Source organism: Typopeltis vanoorti, chromosome 22, assembly GCF_054136105.1.
Source record: "Typopeltis vanoorti isolate ZY-2024b chromosome 22, IOZ_Tvanoo_1.0, whole genome shotgun sequence".
Taxonomy (NCBI): Eukaryota; Metazoa; Arthropoda; class Arachnida; order Uropygi; family Thelyphonidae; genus Typopeltis; species Typopeltis vanoorti.
Window position 1 is genome coordinate 59,968,625 of NC_143570.1, and position 15,168 is coordinate 59,983,792.

Sequence of the window (15,168 nt, forward strand, 5' to 3'; positions counted from 1 at the left end):
CTTAACTGATGTTTTCCCGCCTTACAGCGCAGCACATTGTTACCATTTGCCTGTTTGGGAACTGAAATTCTATGCAGAAACCGGGGCAGTTTTTGTTTAGAAAATATGTTCGGGAACCGAATTGTTCGAGAACAGAGGCATGCGACAACCGAGGTTCCACTGTACTATTATATGCCTTGTTATGACTTAGAATAAATTAAATTTTCATTATTAATTTTCCAGTTTATTTATATTCATTCTTTCACTTCCCTTCAATTCTAATTAGTGCAGTTTTTTTTAGTCGAACATTTTTTTGCAGCCCACTTGATATACACTTTTATGACAAATGGCTTGCAGTCCAATTCTTTTTGACACTCCTGAACTTTGGTTGTTGAGTTTACATAGTAACAAGGATATGTTGGAAAGAGTCCAGAGAAGATTCACAAAGGTGGTAAGTGATCTTTGGAATGTGAAGGACAGATTGAGATAATGAAAGTTGCAAAGCCTTGTGAATAAGAGGAAGGAAGAGGATATGATTTGATGAGCTGATATCATAGAATGGGAAAGGAGAGGGGGGGGGGGTGTAGAACAAGAGAGGCCATTGCTGGAAACTGTAAAAGGAGGGTGTGAGTACAGGATTGAGGAGAAGGTTCTTTGCAAGGAGAGTGGTCGGTTTATTTATCATATGGAGTTTCCTCCCTTTGTCAGCCTATTCCACTCATTCACCACTCTCCAAGTAAAAAACCAAGCTCTAACACCCCTGCTAACCACATTCTTGCCCAGCTTCCATGTATGGCCCCTAGTCCTCCCACCACCAGTCCTATTCTCAAAAATATCTTCTGGATTAATCTTGTAGAAACCCTTTAGTAATTTCAATGTCTCAATCATATCACCCCTTTTCTGCCTATCAACCAATTTTTACAACCCACAAATCTTCAACCTGTTCTATGGCTCATTCCATAGACCCACTATCATCTTAGTCACTCGCCTCTGGATCCTCTCCACCTCCTCCCCATCAAGAAGAAACACTGGAGCCCATATCTGGGCACAGTAGTCTAAACGGGGTCTTATCAAGCTCGATACAGAGGAACAATAACTTGTTTGTCTCTGCTTGTTAAAGTTTTTTCAGCAACCAAGTGATTTGATGAGCTGATTTAGCTTTGCAATGTGCCCGCTAAACTTCAACTCCCTATCCACCAACACTCCCAAATCCCTGGCCTCATCAATCTCCTGGAGTACGGTTCCACCAATGTGATATACTGCTGCTAATCTTTTCACCCCAAAATACATAACCTTACACTTTGCCACATTAAATTGACATCCATTTTTCTTAGCCTAGTCCTCCAAACTATCCAAATCATCTTGCAAAGAGTTTGACATCCTGTGCACTCATTATTGCTCTACCCAACTTTGCATCATCAGCAAACAAGTGAACACTTCCTCTTTCCTATATCGTTAATGAACAAATTGAAAAGTAGTGGAACAAGAACAGAACCCTGTGGCACACCACTATTCGTATGGTCCCTAGTCCTCCCACCACCAGTCTTATTCTCAAAAATATCTTCTGGATTAATCTTATAGAAACCCTTCAGTAATTTGAATGTCTCAATCATATCACACTTTTCTGCCTATCGACCAATTTTTGCAACCCAAAAATCTTCAACCTGTTCTCATAAGGTTCATTCCACAGACCTGCTATCATCTAGGTCACTCGTCTCTGGATCCTCTCCACCTCCTCCCCATCAAGAAGAAACCCTGGTGCCTATATCTGGGCACAGTAGTCTAGATGGGATCTTATCAAGCTCAATATAGAGGAACAATAACTTGTTTGTCTCTGCTTGTTAAAGTATTTTTCAGCAAACCAAGTGATTTGATGAGCTAATTTAGCCACTTTTGTGATGTGCCCGCCCCCAAACTTCAACTCCCTATCCACCAACACTCCCAAATCCCTGGCCTCATCAATCTCCTGGAGTACGGTTCCACCAATGTGATATACTGCTGCTAATCTTTTCACCCCAAAATGCATAGCCTTACACTTTGCCACATTAAATTGACATCCATTTTTCTTAGCCTAGTCCTCCAAACTATACAAATCATCTTGCAAACAGTTTGACATCCTGTGCACTCACTATTGCTCTACCCAACTTTGCATCATCAGCAAACAAGTGAACACTTCCTCTAAGATCCTTTCCTATATCGTTAATGAACAAATTGAAAAGTAGTGGAACAAGAACAGAACCCTGTGGCACACCACTAGTCACAAGCCGTCTTTTGAACTCTATTCCCGAATAAACTACTCTCTGATATCTCTCCATTAGCCACACTCTTATCCATCTCACCAACCCTATATCCATCCCCATATGCTGCAGTATATGAGGATGGATATAGGGTTGGTGAGAACTGGATTAGACTTCCAAGTGGTATTCTGTCAAAGGCATCAGCAAGGTCCAGCAGAATCACTGCAAAACCTTATCCAGTTCAGCCGTCACTGTGTTATAAAACGTGAGCAAGTTAATGAGGCATGACTACCTTCACAAAACCACGTTGTCCCCCATACAGTATCCCATTTTCATCTATCCAATCCTGTATTCTTCTCTTGACTAATTTCTCGAAGACCTTGACAATGATTCCTGATATGCTAATCAGTCAGTAATTTACAACAGCAGTCTTGGAACCTCCTTTATGTAGTGGAACTATTTTCCCCTCTTTCCACCACCTCGGGACTAACCCAGACCTGAGACTCAAATTAAACAAAATGGTCAAGGGTACTGAAAATTCTTTAGCCGCTTCACGTATGACATGAGGTGGTATACCATCCAATCCCACAGATGTGTTGACATTGAGGTTTTGTAATAGAAAACACACCTCCACTTCATTCACCACAATTCCCGTATAATCTATTGGATCATTTATTTCTGCAATGTCACCACCTGGATGATATATTCTTGCAAAGTGCTCGCTCAATAATTCCACTATATTGACTGATTTAGTGACCTCCTTACCATAGGCATTCCTTAAAATCATTCTGCTTGTACAGTTTTTTTTTGCTTGCAGCATATTGAAAGAACTGTTTGGGATTCTCTTCAGCTTGCATAGCTGGTTTCCTTTCATAATCCGCTTTTGCTTTTCTTACCACACTCGTTACCCTTCTGGCCTGCACTTTATACCGTTCATGTGCCTGCTGGTCGCCTTTCTCCTTAAATTCCCTCTATAGTAGTTTTTTTTTTGCAGCTCCAGCTTAATAGTGTTATTCATCCATTTAACCCCTACTTGATTTATTATTCGGACTCTAGGTATACAGTCAGCCATTGCTTCATGCAAACACTTCTTAACTGCCTCCCATGCCATATGCAGCCCTTGCAGTTTTACATGCCATGACAATGAACCAATCAAACTCCTGAGCTTGTTATACATACCAGCCTGATAATTCCACATGTACCCTGTCTTAATTGTAAATTCCACCCATTTAGCCACCTCCCAAGTCAAGACTCCATGATCACTCTCACCAATTGGTGTCAACGTGGTCATATTCGTTACAGCCAAATTCTTTGATGCAATTACTAGGTCAAGCACTCTCTGACCCCTAGTATTTTCCATTACATGCTGTCACAGATAATTATCCCTTAATAACCACATAAAATCTAATTCCTTCTTCCCATATGTCCTCGCATCCTTCCAATCAATTTTACCATAGTTGAAATCACCCATAATAATTACCCTCCTTTCACTCATTTCTTCTATTTGCTTATGCATACTTTCTCCACCATCCATTCCATCACCTGGTCTATAACAACACCCAACTGTATATTTTGTTCTGCTAGTTTCAATCTCACACCAAATAGCCTCAAATGTGCTCTCTCTAACCGGCAGTTCCACTTCTATTCTCCTTGGCTGTAGCTCATCAGCTATCATCAATAAACTCCTTTCCCTATTTTATTCTCTCTATCACACCTGAACACACCATACCCCTCACATTCAATTCCACTAGCTATATCATCTTCTGTCAGCCATGTTTCACTAATGCCAATAACCTGTGGCCTGGAAGTGCCAACCAAAGCCAAAAATTCTTCCTTCTTATTCCTAATACTTCTGTTATTAGTATACATGAATTGCAGAAGCCGATTTGTTCCATCCCTATTTTGATGCCTTATACTAACTATCCCATTCTGATTCGTGGTCTTTCATACTCGCTTGGGCATATCACACACATTCCTACACTCAACTGTCTCTCTAAAGTCTGCATATTTACTTCCTCTCCCCCTTAATAACTCTAGTTTCCCTGATTCTGCACATTCACTTCCACATGCGACAACACCTTTTCAAGTCTCCATACACCAAATCCATTTAAATGCAAGCCATCCATCTTATATAGATCCTTTCGCCCATCGAACTCACTCCACACGTCCACAAATTCCACACCACTCATCCGGCATAATTCACATATAAAGCCATTAGTAATTATGGCCCTCCTTCTATACTCTTCACTGTCATACCACGGCAACAGACTCACCATCCTAACTCTCTCACTCTTCTCTTTTGCTACCTCAAGCAATTCCTTCACATCCTCACTCATAGCCATTCTGTCTCGTTTCAAATCATTTGTACCTGCTACCACTATCAATTCTTTCACCCGCTGCTTTTGCATTCTAATTGACTCACTAACATCCTTAAAAATCGCACCGGGTTGGTACGATTTTGTTAAACTCTCAACTAACACACCTCTTACTAAGGAATCGCCATACAACACTTGTTCTTTCATTTTGTTTACCCTCACTATCATACTCTTATTTTTTCTATCATACGTTTGCCGTTTATTAGTCGGTACACTTGGTAAACATTTTTGCCAACGCTCCAGCTGAAGATTTACTCTGTGTATCGCTTCACGTAACCAGTTATCGCTTCGGATAAGCGAAATATGGATAGGAAAAAATATCTTATGAAAGAGAAGTATCGAATTGGATCTGTTATGACAATTCAGACTTATAATTTCATGATCTGCATCAGATGACCCAACACTAACCCTCTGGAAACTCAATTATTAGACACTGAAATTAACAGTTTTGTTTAAATTGCAAATGATTTTAAACTATGGAGGATTATTAAGAATGATGAGCAGGATCTGTTGGTGATGCAGATAAATAAGATATTTCGTTACTTGGATAAATGCTAGTTGCAACTTAACAGCTTAAAATTTAAGCATGTTTCATGTTGTAACTAAAATTATGGGTGGGTGGCTACAATTTCTTGGAGGGTATACCGAAAACAATTGAAAATAAGGAAGTGGGAATACCAATACAGGCCAATATGAGTTCATCCACACAGTGTAATAAGATAGCACAAACTGTAAGTTGATTTGCAGAATTTTCCAAGCACACACAAATGAAATTATTCTCCTGTACATAAAAAGTGTTTAGTCTATTTTAAAATATACTATTTATTCAATTAATGCTAATAAGAGTGGAATGCATTGCCTGAGTGTGTGTATTGTGAATGTAGACACATTGAATCAGTTTAAAGCAGAGTTTGATGAGCACTGTGTGCAACAGTGTGTATCAGATGTTAATAATAATAATAATAATTTATGCCAGGCTTTCATAAATAACAGAGCCTTTGCTGTAAATCAATCATGACTTTTTCCAACTCAGCTACCAAGACCACAGAAATGTTTGAGGAATCTCAAATGGCTCTTCTTAATATCTCTGAGGCATTTGGCTGAGTCTGGTGTCGAAAGGTCTACAAGTTAGGTTTTTTTTTTTTTTTTTTTTTTAGCATTGTACTTATCTGATATGATGTCAGAACCATCACAGCAATATGGCTTCTAAACATTTCCATTAATATAATGCTCACTTTGTAATTTCCTCATATCAGAATGCATAACTTTGCACTTATCAACATTAAACTGACATGCATTAACATTTGCCCATAGAATTAGCTTGCTCAAGTCAGTCTCTACATGGATTCTGTATCAGGAATACAGAATCACCCTTATCATCCAGTCCAACTTAGCGTCATCTGCATATTACTGAATTTCAGATCACTCAATGTCATTAACATACAACTTAAATAGAAGTGTACCCTAATTCTCTAAACTTCACCTTCTCCTACATCACTCTTTGATAGCCAGAAGGGTAACGAGTGTAGTAAAAAAAAGCAAAAGCAGATTATGAAAGTAAACTAGCTATGCAAGCTAAAGAGAATCCTAAACAGTTCTTTCAATATGCTGCAAGCAAGAAAAAAACTGTACATGGCAAAATGATTTTAAGGAATGATGATGGTAAGGAGGTCACAGAATAAGTCGATATAGTGGAGTTACTGAGCGAGCACTTTGCAAAAGTATATCATCCAGGTTGAAAAAATATTGAAAAACCACATTGAAAAAATGTGGTTGAAAATTTTTGTGGTTGAAGGTTTTCAATGTGGTTGAAAAACCACATTGAAAAAATGAAGGAACCATTAGTTTATATAGGAATTATGATGAATGAGGTGGAGGTGAATAGTCTATTACAGCACCTTAATGTGAATACATCTGTGGGATTGGATGGTATACCGGCACGGGTCTTGCGTGAAGTGGCTAAAGAATTATCAGTGCCCTTGTCCCGAAGGTGTGGAAAGAGGGGAAAATAGTTCCACTGCATAAAGGAGGATCCAAGACTACTGTTGCAAATAACTGACCGATCAGCAAATCAGGAGTCGTTGTCAAGGTCTTGGAGAAAGTAGTCAAGGGAAAAATACAGGAATGGATTAATGAAAATGAGATACTGTACGGGGAACAGCATGGCTTTGTGAAGGGTAGATCATGCCTCAGTAACTTGCTCAAGTTTTATAAACAAGGTGACGGCTGAACTGGATAAGGGTAATGGGTTTACAGTGATACTGCTGGACCTGGCAAAGGCATTTGACAGGATACCACATGAAATTCTAATCTGTAAACTACAACATATGGGAATGGATATAGGGTTAGTGAGATGGATAGGGTGGTGGATGGAGAGATATCAAAGTGTAGTTTATTCAGGAGTAGAGTCCAAAAGACGGCGTGTGACTAGTGGTGTGCCACAGGGTTCTGTTCTTGGACCACTGCTGTTTAATTTGTTCATTAACGATATAGGGAAAGATCTAAGAGGAACAGTTCATTTGTTCGCTGATGATGCAAAGTTGGGTAGGGTGATAGTGAACGCAGAAGATGTCAAAATCTTTCAGAACGACTTGGATAGACTGGAGTTCTGCTAAGGAGAATGGATGTCAATTTAATGTGACAAAATGTAAGGTTATGCATTTTCGGGTGAAAAGATTAGCAGCAGTATACCACATTGGTGAAACTGTACTCCAGGAGATTGATGAGGCCAGGAACTTGGGAGTGTTGGTGGATAGGGAGATGAAGTTTAGGGGGCACATTGCAAAAGTAGCTAAATCAGCTCATCTACTCACTTGGTTGTTGAAAAATACCTTGACAAGCAGAGACAAGCATACCGAGCCTTGATAAGACCTCATCTCGACTACTGTGCCCAGATTTGGTCACCTAGGTTCCTTCTTGATGGGGAGGAGGTGGAGAGAATCCAGAGGACCCTAAGATGATAGCGGGTCTATGGAATTATTCATATGAGAACAGGTTGAAGATTTGTGGGTTGCAGAAATTAGTTGATAGGTGGAAAAGGACAGATATGATCGAGACATTCAAATTGCTAAAGGGTTTCTATAGGATTAATTCAGAGGATATTTTTGAGATCAGAACTGGTGGTGGGAGAACTAGGGGACACCTATGGAAGCTGGGCAAGAGTGTGGTTAGCAGGGGGTGTTAGAGCTGGGTTCTTTACTTTTAGAGTGGTAAATGAGTGGAATAAGCTGCTAGAGTCTGTTGTGGGTGCTATGACGGTGAGTGAATTCAGGGCAAGGTATGATAAATACTGTGAGAATGTTGTATAGTTGTCTGGACATGATGTTTAGGGCCTCCCTCGATGAGTCTAAGGACTCCCTGGAGTCGCCCATAATAATAATAATAATAATACTTGTCAGATAACCTCACTCTGATCCATGCCACAAGCCTATTTTGCATATCCATTCCTTTTAGTTTGTATAACAACCTCCTGTGTGTGTAGAATTCTGTAAAATGCCTTGGCAAACTTTAAAAGAATCAGTGTCTATATATTTCCCTTATTAAACTTCACTGTCCTCTATTGTAAAATGTGGGTAGATTGATAAAACATGCATACTCTTAATAAAGCCATGCTGCATCCTGTATAAAAGATCCAAGTGTTATCCTCTATATTATCATTCTCAATAGTCTCTCTAATATTATTATTATTATTAAACAAGACCTCATGGAGTCAAAGACTCATCTGGGAGGTCCTTTTATCACACACACATCTCATCTTACCGTGTCTTAAACACACTCAAACTCCTTGCAGACACCACACTCTCAGGCAAGGCATTCCAATCATTCACAACTCTGCACGAAAAAAACCTGCCTCTCACTCCCCTACTCACACCCTCTTTATACAGTTTCCAGGGATGACCTCTGGTTCTCCCACTATTCTCTGTAGAACTTCTCCACCATTGATCTTATAACAACCCCTTACCAACTTGTAGGTCTCTATCATATCTCCCCTCTTCCTTCTCTCCACCAGACTCTTCAAATTACATCTTCTCAATCTTTCCTCATACTCAACATTCCAGAGGTCAGAATCTACCTTAGTCAGTCGCCTTTGGACCCTTTCCAACATCTCTTCATCCTTCTGAAAACCCAGTGACCAAATCTGGGCACAATAGTCCATGTGTGGCCTAATCAAAGCCTTATACAACGGAACAAGAATCTCCCTACTTCTACACGTCAGTGTCCTCTGCATCATTCCCAGAAGTCTTTGTGTTGTCTTCACAATTTTGGCGATGTGTCCCCTAAATTTTAGATCCCCAGATCTCTTATTTCCTCTACTTCCAACAATATATTCTCACCAAGCATAAATTCTGCATCCCATCTTTGTTTTCCAAATTTTAAAACCTTACATTTTGCAACATTGAACTCACATCCCCATTTGCTTGCCCAATCACTCAATTTATTCAAGTCTTCTTGCAAGGCCACAACAACTTCACTACTCTTTATGGTTCGTCCCAACTTTGCATCATCTGCAAACAACTGAATATCTCCATCCAAATCTTCGCCAATATCATTAATATACAAGTTAAATAGTAATGGTCCAAAAACAGATCCCTGAGGCACTCCACTAGTGACTTTCCTTTTCCTGGATATCGCACCCCCATACACAAATTTTTGATACCTATCAGATAGCCAGTCTCCAATCCAATGCACTAATCTAATATCCAACCCAATCTGCTCTAGTTTGACTGTCAACTTATCATGAGTTACTCTATCAAAAGCTTTTGCGAAATCCAAGTATATTACTGTGTATCCTTCTCCTCTGTCCAAGGAAGCAGTCACTTTATTGTAATAAGTAAGTAGATTACTAAAACATGACCTCCCTTTAGCAAATCCATGCTGTCCATCAAAGATTATACCATTGTTGTCAACCCAACTCTGGATCCTAGTTCTCACAAGCTTCTCCAACAACTTAACCACAACACCTGACACGGCGATGGGCCTATAGTTTGATGCTTGAGTTCGATCACCCCCTTTATGAAGTGGCACAATCTTGCCCTCCTTCCACTCTTTAGGAATTTGACCAAGTGCAAGACTCGTATTAAAAAAATATGTCAAGGCAGGTGTCAACTCTCTGGCACATTCCTTCAGAATATGCGGTGATATATTATCAAGTTCCACAGCCTTATTTATATCTAGTTTACTCAACTCCCAAACACCTCTTGCTCACTTACAGTGAGTCTCTCCTCCCCATCATCAACTAATCTCAATCTCTCCATGAAATCACATTCAAAAGATTGAAATACCTTAATAACTACTCCAGAAATCCATATTAGTCTATAACTGGCTGTAAGGGCTCTTACTCCACTGTTGTATAGTGAAATTATCTTACCCTCTGTGCACTTATTAGTCTGTGTTGAGATTCAAATTAAACAACCAGGTTAAGAGCACAGATAATGCTCTAGCACATTCTTTTAACATCTTTAACATGTGTGCTGATATTTCATCCAAACCCATTTCTTACAAAAACCTTTTCTACAGTCTTACTTTAGACAACACCCAAATCTCTGAACAAGATGATATATTTTTCTTCTGGTAAAACTGTAATACTCTAATCTTTCTTGGCACAAACATATATCCTCCTCAGGATTAAAAAATTAGGTTTTCTCTTTTGCTCAAGGTATTACCTTAGATGTGAACAATGTCAATGCTAAGCAAATCAAAAGAAAAATCTCATCTTACTTTCAAAGATATGAGTGTCATCTAAAGTAAAACTGGATGGAGGATTAAAGAAATGGGTTTGAATGAAATATCAGCACGTGTTAAAGGAATATGCTAGAGAATTAGCTGTGCAAACCTAGTTGTTTAACCCGAGTCTCAACAATATGGTAATCCCTAAAAGCACCCTAAATATGTAGAGGAGAGAGAGCAATTAGTTTGTATGCTCTTCATTTCACTTTAATTCTAAGTTCATTCTACTCTCTCTTTCACACAAATGTTCTGTTTGTGATGAATGCATTTTCAATAAAGATTCTGATGGTTAATAGTCAGCAGAATTGGCACTGATAATTATCCACACTCCTCTAAATGCATTAATACACATGCAGCAGCTATTTAATACACCTTCACATAAGCAGTACTAGAGACAATATTTTTTAATGACAATCTCACTCATGAAAGCAATCAAGAATATAATTTCTTGGCATCTTGGCAAGTGAAAAAACTTTCAATATCTATCTCTAATCCAGTATATTTTAGTACTAAGTAATGAGACCATGAATCTGCTGAAGTGGTCTTGTGGCTGCTTCAGTGGATGCTTTACCCTGGTCTGTGAGCAGCTCTGCTCAGTGGTGGGGTTAGCCTGCCATTGGACAAAGCCACCGCTGAGGGGTCTCCATGGTAGGGTGTGCCTGTGACTGAGTGGAACCACTGCTGAGTTAAACAATCTTTTGGATCACTCACTGTTGGGTGATCTAAGGGATTGCCCAAGTTTTTTGAAACCCCCTTCACCTTTACAAAGGTTGAAAACAGTCTGGGTAGTGGCCCTTCCTGCAATGCATAGCATTATACATGTCCATAAGGATATCTGCATTGCATTATGTGATACTAAGGCAACTGATGTGAAGTCGTTAGCCTCTATATCCAAGTAGCCCAGTCATGAAGTGACTTCACGTGTAAACTTTGTTTGCTTACGCTTGGATAAAGGATGAAACCAAGAATATAATTTCTTGACATCTTTAATTTATAGAATAACACATTAGTGTACTTGGTGAGCCAAGGATTAGAAAATTCTAAAACCCTACTCTATAGACAGAAGATGGAAATTTTCCAAGGCACTTCAGGCCTTCAATAAGCAGAGTGGAGTGATTTTACACTGGATGATGAAACTCATCTACTGCTTAAGAACATTAACACACATTCATGTAACAGTGTGATTTGATTCACAGCAGAGAGAGAAAGAAAGAGAGAGAGAGAAATTATCTGATCAATCAGCTAGGTAGCTTTATTAGCTTACATCCATGCATATGCTTTCTCTTTCACACAAACACTATACACATACAAAATAATACTACCAATAATTATTACTACAGGCAAAAAAAAAAAAAAAATCAAAAATTTGTGATGCAGCCAGTTGGCAAAACACTAGCATAAACACTGGATGGCCAATTAGGTGACAATTTAATTCTATCCATTTTTATATAAGTTGGCTCATTTTTGAATGATAACATATAGATTAACAATAATAACTCAAAACAAGATTTCTGTATGCAACTGTATGCTTACTAATCACAGTACTAAATCCTGAATCCAAAAGTAAATTATAACTATTTGAACTAACTTTCAAGACATGATTAGACTCAAGTAGCATGAGTGAAGGTAAAGAGAATGATAAAGTTTGAATGATAATTGATTTGACAATGCAGAACAGGCAATAATGACAAAGGAGAGGAAAAAAGAAAAATAGATCAGATGGAAAAGGTTACTGATGATGATGTGTTATGTTTATGTTCATGGCAATGCAACTAAAGCTACAATCTTTCTGATAATTGTGCATTCTCCAGAGTTTGTCTCTTTGGTATGGAGCGATAGTCTGAGTTCACAGGAGACACCTTGCTAACCTTAGCAAGGGAAAATATCTATAAGGTTAAATATATATGTCCTAGATGAGATATGAATCCAAGCCTCTGAAATGTTTTACTTTTGAGAGCCATAGAGGTGCAGTGCACAGAGATATTTGGAGGTTTGATTATGCAAGAAAAAAAAAAAAAAGGAAAAGAAGTCAAGGAAAGATGGCAAGAGAGCTTGACAAATGAAAGAATGAGGGATGTCAGAATTTAAGAAAATTATGAAGTCAGTTAGTCTGAAGGAAGAGGGATCAGATGGATATTTCTCAGAGCTTGCTGTACACACAATGTACACTATGTTAAAACGTGCTTGTCTGGGTCCGTTAGCTTGGCTAGTCCATATAATCAATATCAAAGATCGCAGACTAGCTGAAAAACTTCCCATGTTAATGGCATATGAAATATTTTTCTTATAGTTTGAATAATTCAATGCAGCAGAAGCTATGTAAAATTTCGAAATTACTACTACGGAACCCACTGAGTAAAATTCAAATTAAACAATATATATTAAGTTTTCTTTTTTTTATTTTTAAGAAGAAAGAAAACTTACCAACTATTACCGTCCCAACATTTTACTGATTTGTGGATTGTTTGCTGTATGTTACCATGGTGTTATTTTAATAGTGAGATGGCGCTACGACAAGTCGGACAAATTCTGATTCCCATTGTCTTATATTATATAATCGTACAATCTAACTGAATTTTAATGTTCGAAGATCATCAGAAAAAAAAAAAAAACTGAATATTTTCTCTTAGACAATTTCTTATATCAGTAATGTACAAATAAAATAGCAGCGGTCCAAAGACAGAGGTCTGTAGTATATTGAAAGTAACCTGCCTCTCCTGGACTTTAGTCCTCCATAAACTACTCTCTTTCCATATCCACTTGCTCCAAAGAATGTAACAGAGTTCTATGTGATATATTGTCATATGTGCTTGCAAAATCAAGCAATATTATTGTCTAGAAATTCCTTTATCTAACTTAGCCGTTCACCTTTGTAAAAGTAGGCAAATTATTGCGACAATTATCCATATTTCACAAAAATATTCTTCCACATATAAATTATCACCTTTTATCCATCACTATCCAAATTTTGCATGAACTAACTTCTGAAATATGTCGACACCTGTGTTTTAAAGTCTTTATGCCGTTAGAAGTGGGACGGCCGGTCTGGAAGCAGAGACGGTGAAGTGAACGTTGCACTGACTTTCCACCTGGAACCCTCTTTCAGATGGGAGGTGATGTACGATAATGTCCCAATCATACGATCGGAGACAGACGGTGAATTCCACGATCATTCTAGGCTGGTTGCACTTTGGGTGCTTGTCTTTTTTTGTTGTGTTTTGTTTTTGTTTGCTTTCTGGGTGCTTGTTTTTTTTGCGGAATGTTCATATTCCTGAAACACTCTTAAAACTGTCGTACGAAAAGATCAAACTTCGTTGACAATTTCAGAGATCAAATGATAGAGGGCAATCATACGATCTGCCCTCTGTCAAATCCATCTAAATCCTGCCAGTGCCGTAGCTGGGGGGGGGGGAGTCTCCCCAGGAGGCACTTTGAACCTTATCCTATGCGTCGTTTTGACTTTTTGTAGCATTTTTTGTATGTATTAAGAGGGGCGGCAAAAGCTTTAGCTACACCACTGAGTCCTGCGCCTTTCCCATTACACTACTCACGACGAACGCTTGGGAAAGCCAACGCTGAACAACTAAGTATAACCACAGTTTCAGCCACGCATTCACGCAAATGCGGGAGTTGTCGTACAGAATTTGTATAGCGTCTTCTATCCTTTATTCAATGGCACTTCAGTGTATAATTAAATCAGATTTGATCATTTGTGAAAAATGAGGAATAATGATATAATTCATTATTTTTGAATAAACTTTGCAATCTGTGTTCGAGAAGAACATAACTCTGCAGCTTTGGACTTTTTTCCCTATACCTCAGGTATTCGTAGTGGTAATGCGGGGCCAAAAAAAATAAAAATAAAAAATAGTACTGAACTTCGACACCAGCTTCCATGCTATTCAGTACTGTTATTTTTTTATGCCATACTGTAGTAGTAGTATGGATGCTATGTATGCCAGTAAGTAACAGAATTGTTCTTGTTCTATTGTCATTTGCTTCTATCTCTCTCTATTGTCCTGTAGATGTAGCATGCTAGTCTGTTAATCAATTGTCCAGAATTTTCACTTGATCCTTTATGGAATCTCATCTCTTTCCTCAAAATTATCATTTTGAAGGAATTACCTCAAAAGATCTTCTATACCCTTCAGTACCTTTTACAACACCATATATCAAATATATATATATATATATATATATATTTATGTCACGTTTTTTGAAACGTTTTGAAACTCAGAGTCATCAGAATTCAAAGAGAACCGGCCAAGTCCGGAACATCGGGGAACGGTGTAGGCGCAAGTGGGGAGGAGGAGTATCCCCCTAGTATATATATATATATATATATATATATATATATATATATATATATATATATATATATATATATATATATATATATATATATATATATATAAGTGGCGTCGTGTGATCATTTCGGTTGGGTGTACTGTCATGTTTTCCAAGAGGGGGAAGAAGCTTGGAGACAAATAATTACATCAATAAAATTTTATAATTATTCATTTAATTAAATAATTGCATCAATAAGCGTCTTTTAGCCTTTTTTTATGTAATTATTTGTCGATGTAAACTATAAATACATTATTTTCATTTTGCATCGATTTTAATTCTCTTCAATTCTTGGGAAAAAAAGTATTTAGAATTAATTGTTTTTAGCACAATTTCCTATATTAAAAAAATTATAGCATATTTTATTAAAAATCAAGTAGTTAATTAATTTTAAATTAAATTATGTCAGTTTAAAAGCAAAAAACTCATAAAACCAACAAGTAAAGTAATATTAAATTACACACATCTTTTAAAAATGTATTTTTTTGTTTGTTTAAATTTGT

At 37.9% G+C, this 15,168-nt stretch overlaps 1 protein-coding gene across 2 annotated transcripts in view; it reads right to left on the minus strand.

Moving 5' to 3' along the window:
* The window catches only part of LOC150094443 (dynein light chain Tctex-type 5-like), a 145,912-nt gene that overhangs the window by 113,518 nt on the left and 17,226 nt on the right, over positions 1-15,168 (minus strand). The window contains exon 1 of one of the 2 annotated variants that reach the window (XM_090411745.1): positions 12,743-12,799. The exons of the other annotated variant lie outside the window; for it this stretch is intronic. The gene's annotated coding sequence lies outside the window, so the exon portion shown is untranslated. Of the gene's footprint in view, positions 1-12,742; positions 12,800-15,168 lie in introns of those variants that run through there. 2 annotated transcript variants of the gene reach the window in all.